Raw genomic sequence first — 14,403 nt, forward strand, 5'->3', positions numbered from 1 at the left:
CCTTTGAAGGGTGCGCCAACGTCAAGGAGTGTCCTTGAAGGGAGCACCAGCATCAAGGCTTCCTTTGAACGAAGCATCAGCATCAGGACAGGATAACGAGGCAGTGGTTGTCATCTGCATGTGAGAGCGCTGCTACCGTGCTATACAGTGATTCAAGCACAGCTTCACTGTACCAGGGAATTTCATATGGGGACTGACAATGGTGAATGAGCCTACAATTACCAGGAGGATGGGACACAATTACCAGGAGGATGGGACACAATTACCACGAGGATGGGACACAATTACCACGAGGATGGGACACGATTACCACGAGGATGGGACACAATTACTACGAGGATGGGACACAATTACTACGAGGATGGGACACGATTACCACGAGGATGGGACACAATTACCACGAGGATGGGACACGATTACCACGAGGATGGGACACGATTACCACGAGGATGGGACACAATTACCACGAGGATGGGACACAATTACCACGAGGATGGGACACGATTACCACGAGGATGGGACACAATTACTACGAGGATGGGACACAATTACTACGAGGATGGGACACGATTACCACGAGGATGGGACACAATTACCAGGAGGATGGGACACGATTACCACGAGGATGGGACACAATTACCACGAGGATGGGACACAATTACCACGAGGATGGGACACGATTACCACGAGGATGGGACACAATTACTACGAGGATGGGACACAATTACTACGAGGATGGGACACGATTACCACGAGGATGGGACACAATTACCAGGAGGATGGGACACGATTACCACGAGGATGGGACACAATTACCACGAGGATGGGACACGATTACCACGAGGATGGGACACAATTACTACGAGGATGGGACACAATTACTACGAGGATGGGACACGATTACCACGAGGATGGGACACAATTACCACGAGGATGGGACACGATTACCACGAGGATGGGGCACGATTACCACGAGGATGGGACACAATTACCACGAGAATGGGACACAATTACCACGAGAATGGGACACGATTGCCACGAGGATGGGACACAATTACCACGAGGATGGGACACAATTACCAAGAGGATGGGACACAGTTACCACGAGGATGGGACACGATTGCCACGAGGATGGGACACAATTACCACGAGGATGGGACACAATTACCACGAGGATGGGACACGATTGCCACGAGGATGGGACACAATTACCACGAGAATGGGACACAATTACCACGAGGATGGGACACGATTGCCACGAGGATGGGACACAATTACCACGAGGATGGGACACAATTACCACGAGGATGGGACACAATTACCAAGAGGATGGGACACAGTTACCACGAGAATGGGACACAATTACTACGAGGATGGGACACAATTACTACGAGGATGGGACACAGTTACCACGAGGATGGGACACAATTACCACGAGAATGGGACACAATTACTACGAGGATGGGACACAGTTACCACGAGAATGGGACACAATTACCACGAGAATGGGACACAATTACTACGAGGATGGGACACAGTTACCACGAGGATGGGACACAATTACCACGAGGATGGGACACAATTACCACGAGGATGGGACACAGTTACCACGAGAATGGGACACAATGCACAGTACTGTGTCATCCACTTTCTTTAAACGGATTTTTTGCTTACACTTTCTTTATTTTCCCATATCACACAACTCTCTCATCAACCCCCCCCCATCGCCTTTATCCTCAACAATAACACGCACAAATAGCTTTTGTTCCCATAATGTATCTGTCGTATCGAGTAGTGTAGCAGCACACTGTGGATGTTGACACGCTACAACTGTAGAGTAACAACACTGCGGGTGTTGTCACACTACAACTGTAGAGTAGCAACACACTGCGGGTGTTGTCACACTACAACTGTAGAGTAGCAACACTGCGGGTGTTGTCACACTACAACTGTAGAGTAGCAACACATTGCGGGTGTTGTCACACTACAACTGTAGAGTAGCAACACACTGCGGGTGTTGTCACACTACAACTGTAGAGTAACAACACACTGCGGGTGTTGTCACACTACAACTGTAGAGTAACAACACACTGCGGGTGTTGTCACACTACAACTGTAGAGTAACAACACACTGCGGGTGTTGTCACACTACAACTGTAGAGTAGCAACACATTGCGGGTGTTGTCACACTACAACTGTAGAGTAGCAACACACTGCGGGTGTTGTCACACTACAACTGTAGAGTAACAACACACTGCGAGTGTTGTCACACTACAACTGTAGAGTAACAACACACTGCGGGTGTTGTCACACTACAACTGTAGAGTAACAACACACTGCGGGTGTTGTCACGCTACAACTGTAGAGTAACAACACACTGCGGGTGTTGTCACACTACAACTGTAGAGTAGCAACACACTGCGGGTGTTGTCACACTACAACTGTAGAGTAACAACACACTGCGGGTGTTGTCACACTACAACTGTAGAGTAGCAACACACTGCGGGTGTTGTCACGCTACAACTGTAGAGTAACAACACACTGCGGGTGTTGTCACGCTACAACTGTAGAGTAACAACACACTGCGGGTGTTGTCACACTACAACTGTAGAGTAACAACACACTGCGGGTGTTGTCACACTACAACTGTAGAGTAGCAACACATTGCGGGTGTTGTCACACTACAACTGTAGAGTAACAACACACTGCGGGTGTTGTCACGCTACAACTGTAGAGTAACAACACACTGCGGGTGTTGTCACGCTACAACTGTAGAGTAACAACACACTGCGGGTGTTGTCACACTACAACTGTAGAGTAGCAACACATTGCGGGTGTTGTCACACTACAACTGTAGAGTAACAACACACTGCGGGTGTTGTCACACTACAGAGTAACAACACACTGCGGGTGTTGTCACACTACAACTGTAGAGTAGCAACACACTGCGGGTGTTGTCACACTACAGAGTAACAACACACTGCGGGTGTTGTCACACTACAACTGTAGAGTAGCAACACACTGCGGGTGTTGTCACACTACAGAGTAACAACACACTGCGGGTGTTGTCACACTACAACTGTAGAGTAACAACACACTGCGGGTGTTGTCACACTACAGAGTAACAACACACTGCGGGTGTTGTCACACTACAGAGTAACAACACACTGCGGGTGTTGTCACACTACAACTGTAGAGTAACAACACACTGCGGGTGTTGTCACACTACAACTGTAGAGTAGCAACACTGCGGGTGTTGTCACACTACAACTGTAGAGTAGCAACATTGCGGGTGTTGTCACACTACAACTGTAGAGTAACAACACACTGCGGGTGTTGTCACACTACAACTGTAGAGTAACAACACACTGCGGGTGTTGTCACACTACAACTGTAGAGTAACAACACACTGCGGGTGTTGTCACACTACAACTGTAGAGTAGCAACACATTGCGGGTGTTGTCACACTACAACTGTAGAGTAGCAACACACTGCGGGTGTTGTCACACTACAACTGTAGAGTAACAACACACTGCGAGTGTTGTCACACTACAACTGTAGAGTAACAACACACTGCGGGTGTTGTCACACTACAACTGTAGAGTAACAACACACTGCGGGTGTTGTCACGCTACAACTGTAGAGTAACAACACACTGCGGGTGTTGTCACACTACAACTGTAGAGTAGCAACACACTGCGGGTGTTGTCACACTACAACTGTAGAGTAACAACACACTGCGGGTGTTGTCACACTACAACTGTAGAGTAGCAACACACTGCGGGTGTTGTCACGCTACAACTGTAGAGTAACAACACACTGCGGGTGTTGTCACGCTACAACTGTAGAGTAACAACACACTGCGGGTGTTGTCACACTACAACTGTAGAGTAACAACACACTGCGGGTGTTGTCACACTACAACTGTAGAGTAGCAACACATTGCGGGTGTTGTCACACTACAACTGTAGAGTAACAACACACTGCGGGTGTTGTCACGCTACAACTGTAGAGTAACAACACACTGCGGGTGTTGTCACGCTACAACTGTAGAGTAACAACACACTGCGGGTGTTGTCACACTACAACTGTAGAGTAGCAACACATTGCGGGTGTTGTCACACTACAACTGTAGAGTAACAACACACTGCGGGTGTTGTCACACTACAGAGTAACAACACACTGCGGGTGTTGTCACACTACAACTGTAGAGTAGCAACACACTGCGGGTGTTGTCACACTACAGAGTAACAACACACTGCGGGTGTTGTCACACTACAACTGTAGAGTAGCAACACACTGCGGGTGTTGTCACACTACAGAGTAACAACACACTGCGGGTGTTGTCACACTACAACTGTAGAGTAACAACACACTGCGGGTGTTGTCACACTACAGAGTAACAACACACTGCGGGTGTTGTCACACTACAGAGTAACAACACACTGCGGGTGTTGTCACACTACAACTGTAGAGTAACAACACACTGCGGGTGTTGTCACACTACAACTGTAGAGTAGCAACACTGCGGGTGTTGTCACACTACAACTGTAGAGTAGCAACATTGCGGGTGTTGTCACACTACAACTGTAGAGTAACAACACACTGCGGGTGTTGTCACACTACAACTGTAGAGTAGCAACATTGCGGGTGTTGTCACGCTACAACTGTAGAGTAACAACACACTGCGGGTGTTGTCACACTACAACTGTAGAGTAACAACACACTGCGGGTGTTGTCACACTACAACTGTAGAGTAACAACACACTGCGGGTGTTGTCACACTACAACTGTAGAGTAACAACACACTGCGGGTGTTGTCACACTACAACTGTAGAGTAACAACACACTGCAGGTGTTGTCACACTACAACTGTAGAGTAACAACACACTGCGGGTGTTGTCACACTACAACTGTAGAGTAACAACACACTGCGGGTGTTGTCACACTACAACTGTAGAGTAACAACACACTGCGGGTGTTGTCACACTACAACTGTAGAGTAACAACACACTGCGGGTGTTGTCACACTACAACTGTAGAGTAACAACACACTGCGGGTGTTGTCACACTACAACTGTAGAGTAACAACACACTGCGGGTGTTGTCACACTACAACTGTAGAGTAACAACACACTGCGGGTGTTGTCACACTACAACTGTAGAGTAGCAACACACTGCGGGTGTTGTCACACTACAACTGTAGAGTAACAACACACTGCGGGTGTTGTCACACTACAACTGTAGAGTAGCAACACACTGCGGGTGTTGTCACACTACAACTGTAGAGTAGCAACACTGCGGGTGTTGTCACACTACAACTGTAGAGTAGCAACACATTGCGGGTGTTGTCACACTACAACTGTAGAGTAACAACACACTGCGGGTGTTGTCACACTACAGAGTAACAACACACTGCGGGTGTTGTCACACTACAACTGTAGAGTAACAACACACTGCGGGTGTTGTCACACTACAACTTTAGAGTAACACACTGCGGGCGTTGTCACACTACAGAGTAACAACACACTGCGGGTGTTGTCACACTACAACTGTAGAGTAACACACTGCGGGTGTTGTCACACTACAACTGTAGAGTAACACACTGCGGGCGTTGTCACACTACAGAGTAACAACATACTGCAGGTGTTGTCACACTACAAAGTAACAACACACTGCGAGTGTTGTCACACCACAGAGTAATAACACTACGGGTGTTGTCACACTACAGAGTAACAACAAACTGTGGGTGCTGTCACACTACAGAGTAACAACACACTTCGGGTGTTGTCACACTACAACTATAGAGTAATAACACACTGCGGGTGTTGTCACACTACAATTATAGAGTAATAACACACTGCAGGTGTTGTCACACTACAATTATAGAGTAATAACACACTGCGGGTGTTGTCACACTACAACTATAGAGTAATAACACACTGCAGGTGTTGTCACACTACAATTATAAAGTAATAACACACTGCAGGTGTTGTCACACTACAATTATAGAGTAATAACACACTGCAGGTGTTGTCACACTACAATTATAGAGTAATAACACACTGCGGGTGTTGTCACACTACAATTATAGAGTAATAACACACTGCAGGTGTTGTCACACTACAATTATAGAGTAATAACACACTGCGGGTGTTGTCACACTACAATTATAGAGTAATAACACACTGCAGGTGTTGTCACATTACAATTATAGAGTAATAACACACTGCGGGTGTTGTCACACTACAATTATAGAGTAATAACACACTGCGGGTGTTGTCACACTACAATTATAGAGTAACAACACACTGCGGGTGTTGTCACACTACAACTATAGAGTAACAACACACTGCGGGTGGACCCAAGTTTGGTTAATAAAAAATTTCGCTGTGCCATCACACACCAACTCACCCAGTAGTTTGGTACACGAAATTACATATCTGCGTCAGAATTTTAAGATATTAATGCTTGATTTATTTCACTGGATGCGGAGCTCTTAATCTGTGCGGGTCACTGAGCTCAGGGACTGCTGGAGGCTCGACCCTCCGTACGCTGTGTTAGCGGTTAGTTATCATGCATTGATGCCTCTGTGTAAAGGATGACCGAATACATAGTGCCTCGGTGCTTAAGCTGGGTAAGTATGATACACTTAAGTCTTTTTATATTATTAATGGTATTATTATTATTATTATTATTATTATTATTATTATCATTATTATTATTATTATTATTATTATTATTATTATTATTATTATTATTATTATTATTATTATTTCATGTGGAGGCACTGAACCAACTAAGAATGATATAGGACCTTGGAAATAGAAGGCATTCAGTTTGATCCTGATCGTCCATGAACACCATCAAAGCTTCTAAACTGGGCGGGTTAGCTGACCTAAAGTAAAAAATTATATCTGTGGGAAGCCCAGACAAGTCATGGAATTACAATTATGCGCTCAGCTTGCCAAATTTATTAACAAATTTGGCCCTTTAATGGGAGGGGGGATTCTTTAATGTTCACTTGCTCTTGATCCAAGAAAGCGGAGGTATTCTCTTCTTTGGTTTCAGAAAAACTTACTTCCTCATATCAAGAGTCGATGTAACTAATGTAAAGATAATGGTGTATGTATGTCGAGGGTTGTGTATCTGTGTGTTAGTGCACATACACACAATATACAGACCAATTTATCTACTGTGTTTTTGTCTCCGTGTGGGTTATTACTGAGCACTGACAAGTGTTCATTACACTTTAGTTATCCATACACAGAGAAGTTTGTATCTCTTAGTGTATCTACACTTGAGTCTACATTATCTATAGGGATGAAAGTTGTCTTGAGTGGTGGTGTATGCAAGACTGCGGATATTACTGTGGTGGAAGCCTTCACCTGGCTTGTGCTGGAGAACCAAGATAAATTATTGACTAATTAAGACTTAAAAAGAAAAAAAAGGAAATGTCATTATGCTACAACGTTGATTTTCCCTGAGAACATGCTCACCGGTGACCCATTTTCCCTGAGAACATGCTCACCGGTGACCCATTTTCCCTGAGAACATGCTCACCGGTGACCCATTTTCCCTGAGAACATGCTCACCGGTGACCCATTTTCCCTGAGAACATGCTCACCGGTGACCCATTTTCCCTGAGAACATGCTCACCGGTGACCCATTTTCCCTGAGAACATGCTCACCGGTGACCCATTTTCCCTGAGAACATGCTCACCGGTGACCCATTTTCCCTGAGAACATGCTCACCGGTGACCCATTTTCCCTGAGAACATGCTCACCGGTGACCCATTTTCCCTGAGAACATGCTCACCGGTGACCCATTTTTGTATTTTCTACTTTTTTGTTAGAACTGATTAATTTGTATTAACATAATCTAAAATAATTTTAAGGTACAATGAAAAGTCTCCAAGAAGCATATAGTAAAACAATTGTATTCTAGGTAGACCAGCTGCTGGATCAGGTCCTGGCGGTGAAAGTTGCTATTTTCGTGACGCTGGTGATATATTACAGGTATTCTGTATCAGTACATGTGCGGAGGAAGAAGGTTTGCAGAAGGTATTTGAATGTTAAGGTGTGGTGCACGCCATGCAAACTGGTGGCTGGCAGGTCGGCCAGGCATGTGGCGGTCTGTACACGCTACATGCTGTTTTAATCCATAGTATGTTGCAGCACCCTGATTACAAGGTCCAGATGACCGTGAGAATCGCACCACCACTGATAGCTAGATATAGCTGCCCCTGATGAGTTTTTTCCTGATGCCTTCCCATGTTGATGGCTCAGTAATCGTCGCTTCGCGGTTCTGGGTCGTTGCCCGAGTTGGATCTATAAAAACCTAGTGGAAGGTATCACCAGGCAAGTACATGTACATCAAGTGGTGTATGTCTCTTATTATATATACAGTGACAGTCTACTTGATCTATATTTTAGAGATTAACGTATGCTTGATTGGATTTGAACAGGTGACATGCACCCGACAATTTTCGTATTCAAATCTAAGTCCGATCCTCGGGTCGACCCCGTCTCGAGTGACACTGGTGACTGGTACTCTACAAGTTACACTCCCAGATGCCCTTTGTTTGTAGAGGACGCTTCGTATCAAAACATTCGTCTTACAAATACCGGTTATAAGTGGCCTAGTGCTGTGGTTGCCGATTCGCAGTTCTAGTGATTTCCTACCATTACTTAACGTGACCCATCAGAAGTGTGGTGAAGGCTGATTTGTCGTCTGTGGTGAGTATTAAGTTATTTACCAAACTAAAGAAACCAGAACCCAAGCGGGAGGAAGAAACTTTGGAAGAATCCATAGTGTGGCAGTGTCTAGACACTGTGTAAGCTCGTACTTCCATGGTTATTGGTGTAACTAAGTACAGAGTGCAAGTTGCGATGGTGAGGTTTTTTGTATGATATGTGATGTATGCTTATTTCCTCGCCTACGGAAAATGAAGCATGATCATTAGTCTGTTTTGAATCGATGACCCCTATAGTCAGAGGTTCCTTGACGCTAGTGAGGGGCTCTTGATCTAGGGAATTAATCTGTGCTCCAGTTCCCTGACCCCTCAAGGAAGGTTCCTTGATGCTGTTGAGGGGCTCTTGATATAGGGAACTGGATATGTGCTCCAGTTCCCTGAATTAATCCTGAATACCTTCCATCCCCCCCACAGGCGCTGTATAACCCTACGGGTTTAGCGCTTCCCCCTTGATTATAATAATAGTAATCTGAATCGATGAGAGCGAGGGTGTTGTCCAGAGTGAAGATGGTTGTTTGCGTGGATAGTTGGTGTTAGTAACTACAGTATGCTTCACCAACTGGTGATAAGCGTATGGAGAACATATTTTTTTTTTTACGTGAGATAAGAAATAAGAATGATTGTCCAGGGACACGCTCATGTTGCCTAGACAGGCTGATGATCTCTCTACCTTTACCTGTGAACTGGTTACTATTGTTCTGGTCAGTAACTTTGTAAATAGTTCATTACCTCTGTAACTTGTTTAGCAAAACACAAATGTTGATGCCCTGGACCCATTATGTACCTCAGTATTCCTATGACTTCCGCACGTAGAATGGGTAAGGGGTTACTACCACCCACAATATAGGTATAGCGTGACAACCATCCACAGGTTAGTGTGAGAGGACATCAGGAGACTGGCAGCCTCGTCTCGCATCACCTGTGATGAACGTTGAGATTTGAGGGCTGTCTTTTTTTTAATTTGCTACCTCTTTGCCAGACGCATCCCTGTCTTTTTAGTCACTTATATATTCGTGGTTAAATATACGTTGTAATGATTTTATGTATTCTAAGCTAACTTAACCTAACTTATAATAAAAATATGATTTTTAATAATCTGAAACGTTAAGAAGTTGACGCTAAGTACTGCTACATTTTTATACAATAAAATGAGTCGTTGAGAGAAAGGGAGTGAGAGGAGTTACAAGGAAGAATGATGTGGGAACAAGAATGATTGAACAACATTCTAAGTAAACGGTGAAATTTAAGAATTGGTGCAGAATTTATTGTCAGTTGCTGGAGATGTGCAATTGTGTGTGAAGCAGTGACGAAACTACCACTCAACAGCTGGTAACATCACTCAGCTAAGATACATGCTGGCAGCAACAGTCGGATAAGATACATGCTGGCAGCAACAGTCGGATAAGATACATGCTGGCAGCAACAGTCGGATAAGATACATGCTGGCAGCAACAGTCGGCTAAGATACATGCTGGTAGCAACAATCGGCTAATATACATGCTGGCAGCAACAGTCGGCTAAGATACATGCTGGCAGCAACAGTCAGCTAAGATACATGCTGTGTGGAAAATACTGTATATATTTTCCAGAAATACAGTAGTTATTAAATGTAAATAGATGGCCATACTGTATTTAAAATTTATGTAATCGAAAACGGGAAGCTGCGTCTGCGCAGAAGAGACTCGCCATCTTGGTTTTGAATTTGATACAACGTTAATATAATGGGAAGAATTTTTCGTGCTCTAGAGGTTAAAATTGGATTGACACCTCTCAAATAGGAGGCGAAATTGTTGGATGCGCATTCCTGCATAACTTGAGATATCAGACGACTGGACAAGACAGCTCCATGAACCTCAGATAAGCTCTCTAGATTTGTGTATAATTCTGGCCAGTGTTTTCATAAATTTAGTTAGTGAGGTTTTTCTGAGTATGATACAACTTAATATCCAGTCAAATTGGTGAGTGATATTAAGATATATTTTCCTTCTGTTATGTAAATGTGTGTATATATAATCTTTTTTTAATTTTAATATACAGTCCACAAATTTATATATTTACCAGAATTTCTGGTGATGTATAATTCATTTAATTAATAGGTCCAGAGCAACTTGTGGATATGACAGTGGTAGGTATCGAAGGGGGACATTTTTTGCGACCTAGGTGTCCCAAATTCCTACTTGTCTAACTGATAAATAATAATTATCTGTTCATTTACTGTTATGTACATAATGATATTCAGCAAAATGCAATTTTCCACATGCTGGCAGCAACAGTCGGCTAAGATACATGTTGGCAGCAACAGTCGGATAAGATACATGGTGGCAGCAACAGTCGGCTAAGATACATGCTGGCAGCAACAATCGGCTAAGATACATGCTGGCAGCAACAGTCGGCTAAGATACATGCTGGCAGCAACAGTCAGCTAAGATACATGCTGGCAGCAACAGTCAGCTAAGATACATGCTGGCAGCAACAGTCGGCTAAGATACATGCTGGCAGCAAGAGTCAGCTAAGATACATGCTGGCAGCAACAGTCAGCTAAGATACTTTTATCCAATAGAGTTTATTCTTTATTTCCTGGATGTTGGTCAGCTCATCGTGGCTAATTTTACGTAGTTTTTAATGACTGTTTTAAAGGCAACCATTTTTTAACCTACTTTTGTGAGGGATCCTGAATGTGTTACGACGCTATTAACAAGGTTATTATGGGTATCAAGGTTGAGTGTGTGTGTTTGTGTGTGTGTGTGTGTGTGTGTGTGTGTGTGTGTGTGTGTGTGTGTGTGTGTGTGTGTAATTTCCTAATTGTAACTACATGAGCAGAGTTATATACGTGGTGTCTCGTTGTTAATAATCTGTTTATTATATAATTCATAAAAATTTCCAATGGTTGCAGCACAGTTTCATCTCTCAGTTCGTTCCACTGGTCAACCACGCTGTTGGAGAAGATAATTTTTTTTATTATCTCATCTTCACTTTTTCCTTAATTTACAACAATGGCTTGTTGCAAGCAGTAAGGCAGATTTTTCTTTATCTATCATGTTTCCTCTTTTCCTGCTATCGGCCAGCGTGAGCAACTTCAGTATTTCAGCCTTTATTTATAAGCCATTTTTTTGACAGCCATTTTGTAGCTCTTTGGACATTTTCAAACTCACCCGTGTTTTTAAGAAGCAGACACAGCCCAACACTGCACATTCTAATTCCAGCTTAATGTAAGTTTTAAACAGTGTTTACTTACCATTTTACCATCAACATATAATTACCCAGAATAACATAAGAGGTTTTCGTAATTTCATTTGAATTATCTAGTGACTTTGTTTTAATAATAACTTCTATATACCTCTATCTGATACTTTTAATATTTCGTCACATTGTATATTCTTCGTGTGGTCTGACTGGAGTTCTGTCATTTTCATTACGTACCTTTACATATATTAAATTCCATCTTCTATCTGTTGCCCCATGCGCACAATATATCCAGATCATCTTGTAAAGATTGTCCTTTTTATTTGTTTTATAAAAGATTTTTTGTATCGTCTGCAAACATATTCTTATAGCTTTATAATTCATTCTGGCAAATCATTTGTATGGGCAAGTACCGATCTTTGAGGCACCTCGCCTGTGACATCTACCTACGTAGACATTTTTTTTCTTATAACTGTCCTGTTGATTTTTACTTATCGGCATCTAATTACAGTTTCTTTAGTTTCTCTTCTGTTATTACAATATCCTCTAATTCAGCTGTCTGTCTGCAATTAAAATCCGCTAAATTGAAAATATCCTTTGTGAACACATTGAAACTTTGTTTAATACCTCACTCGTATACTCCAGTGAAACTGTTTAATACCTCATCCACTCCAGTGAAACGTACATCACGCATACACTCCAGTGAAACTTTGTTTAATACCTCATATATTCCAGTGAAACTTTGTTTAATACCTCATATATTCCAGTGAAACTTTGTTTAATACCTCATATATTCCAGTGAAACTTTGTTTAATACCTCATATACTCCAATGAACCTTTGTTTAATACCTCATATACTCCAGTGAAACTGTTTAATACCTCACGCATATGCTCCTTCAGTGATTTGTTGCCCTCGTCAGTGGTTATTTTTGTCTTTAAATGTGTGTACCCTCAAGGGAGGTTCCTTGACGCTGGTGAGTGGGCTCTTGATCTAAGGAACTGGATCTGTGGTCCAATTCCCTGAATTGAGCCCGAATACCTTCCATCCCCCCCCCCACATATGCTGTATAATCCTACTGTGTGTGTGCGTGCGCGTGCCATTAAATTTTAATTATATATTTGTAACTACAGAACAGAATTGTGTTCTCGTCGTCAAGTCTTCAGTAATTTATCCAGCACATTTTTTTCTAAAATTGTGACGGTTGTAGCACTTTTTACTCTTCCCCCACCTTACCACTTCCCCATTCCTCTGCCTTCTTAATTCGCTTCAATAGTTAACCACTTTGTGAAGACAATTTTTCTGTAGTATCCCTACGGCTCCACTTTTGCCTAAATTTACAACCTTGGCCTCAAGTTATCCCTGTTACAGGATCTAAGAAATGTTCCCTAAGTCAGTGTGGACATCTTCAGTGTGTTCAGTCATAATAACTGATACGCTTTAGCTCTGGTGGTACTTTTGTAGTTCCTTGGACTATTTCTAACTTCATGTTTCTCAGGTGTGCGGGCACCACACAGCTGCTGCATCCTCAGAAGCGTCGCTAGGGTTGGTGTCACCCGGAGTGGCATCTTTGGTGTCACCCGGGGTGGCATCTTTGGTGTCACCCGGGGTGGCATCTTTGGTGTCACCCCCATGAAATCCAAGGGCTGGGGGATAGGGGTAGTAAACTGTAGGTACATCACTGCTGCATGACCAGTGACTAATGTTTAGCAATGAGATCGTTTAAAGGCCATAAACCGAACTTTATTAATGATAAATAATCGTAGTAATATTGAGGAAACATAAACTCAAACACCACTTTGAGTACACCAACAGATTCTACATTTATTAATCTTCAACAATGAAAAAAAAAACTTGGAAAATAAAGAGAAAAACTAGTTCCAATTTAACCTTGAGTACAGATAGCATCTTAAATAATCTGATATTTCATTTCCTTGCTTCAATCCTGCAAAATCATCTATCACATCAAAATCAATGATTTTCCCTATATAGGCCTATTTGTACTCTGTAATCCTATAATAGGCTATATAGAAACTAAGGATTTTTTTCTTAGGTTGCTGCAGCATGGTTTTGGTCATTAGTGTTACCTTCTTTAGAGGCTCTATGGTGTCACCTCCTAAATGGTGTCACCCGGGGGGCCCCTCCCCCATTACGACGCCCCTGTGCATCCTCCATGTTCCGCAGGTGTGTGGGCACCACACACCTGCTGAATGCTCCGGTTTAAATCGAGTATATGTTGAAAACTGCTATTTTATCATATAGTTTATTTACCTGAAAATTATTTCATAATTCTCATAAATTCGTTCATATGAGCTTTCAGTTAATATTTTTTTGTCAATTTCTCCTAGATCTCTCTAATCATAATGCATTCAGCTTTTGCCAATCTGCATTCTGCCTGTGCTATGATTTCGTTTTCTCCCATTGCCACTACCAGGCATTTATCCACATTACATTCTATCATGTATT

The 14,403-nt window shown here is 42.9% G+C and overlaps 1 protein-coding gene across 1 annotated transcript in view; it reads right to left on the minus strand.

Moving 5' to 3' along the window:
* The window catches only part of LOC138852342 (uncharacterized), a 38,396-nt gene that overhangs the window by 16,277 nt on the left and 7,716 nt on the right, over positions 1 to 14,403 (minus strand). The window lies entirely within an intron of this gene.

This window comes from Cherax quadricarinatus, chromosome 7 (genome assembly GCF_038502225.1).
Source record: "Cherax quadricarinatus isolate ZL_2023a chromosome 7, ASM3850222v1, whole genome shotgun sequence".
In the NCBI taxonomy this organism is placed as follows: domain Eukaryota; kingdom Metazoa; phylum Arthropoda; class Malacostraca; order Decapoda; family Parastacidae; genus Cherax; species Cherax quadricarinatus.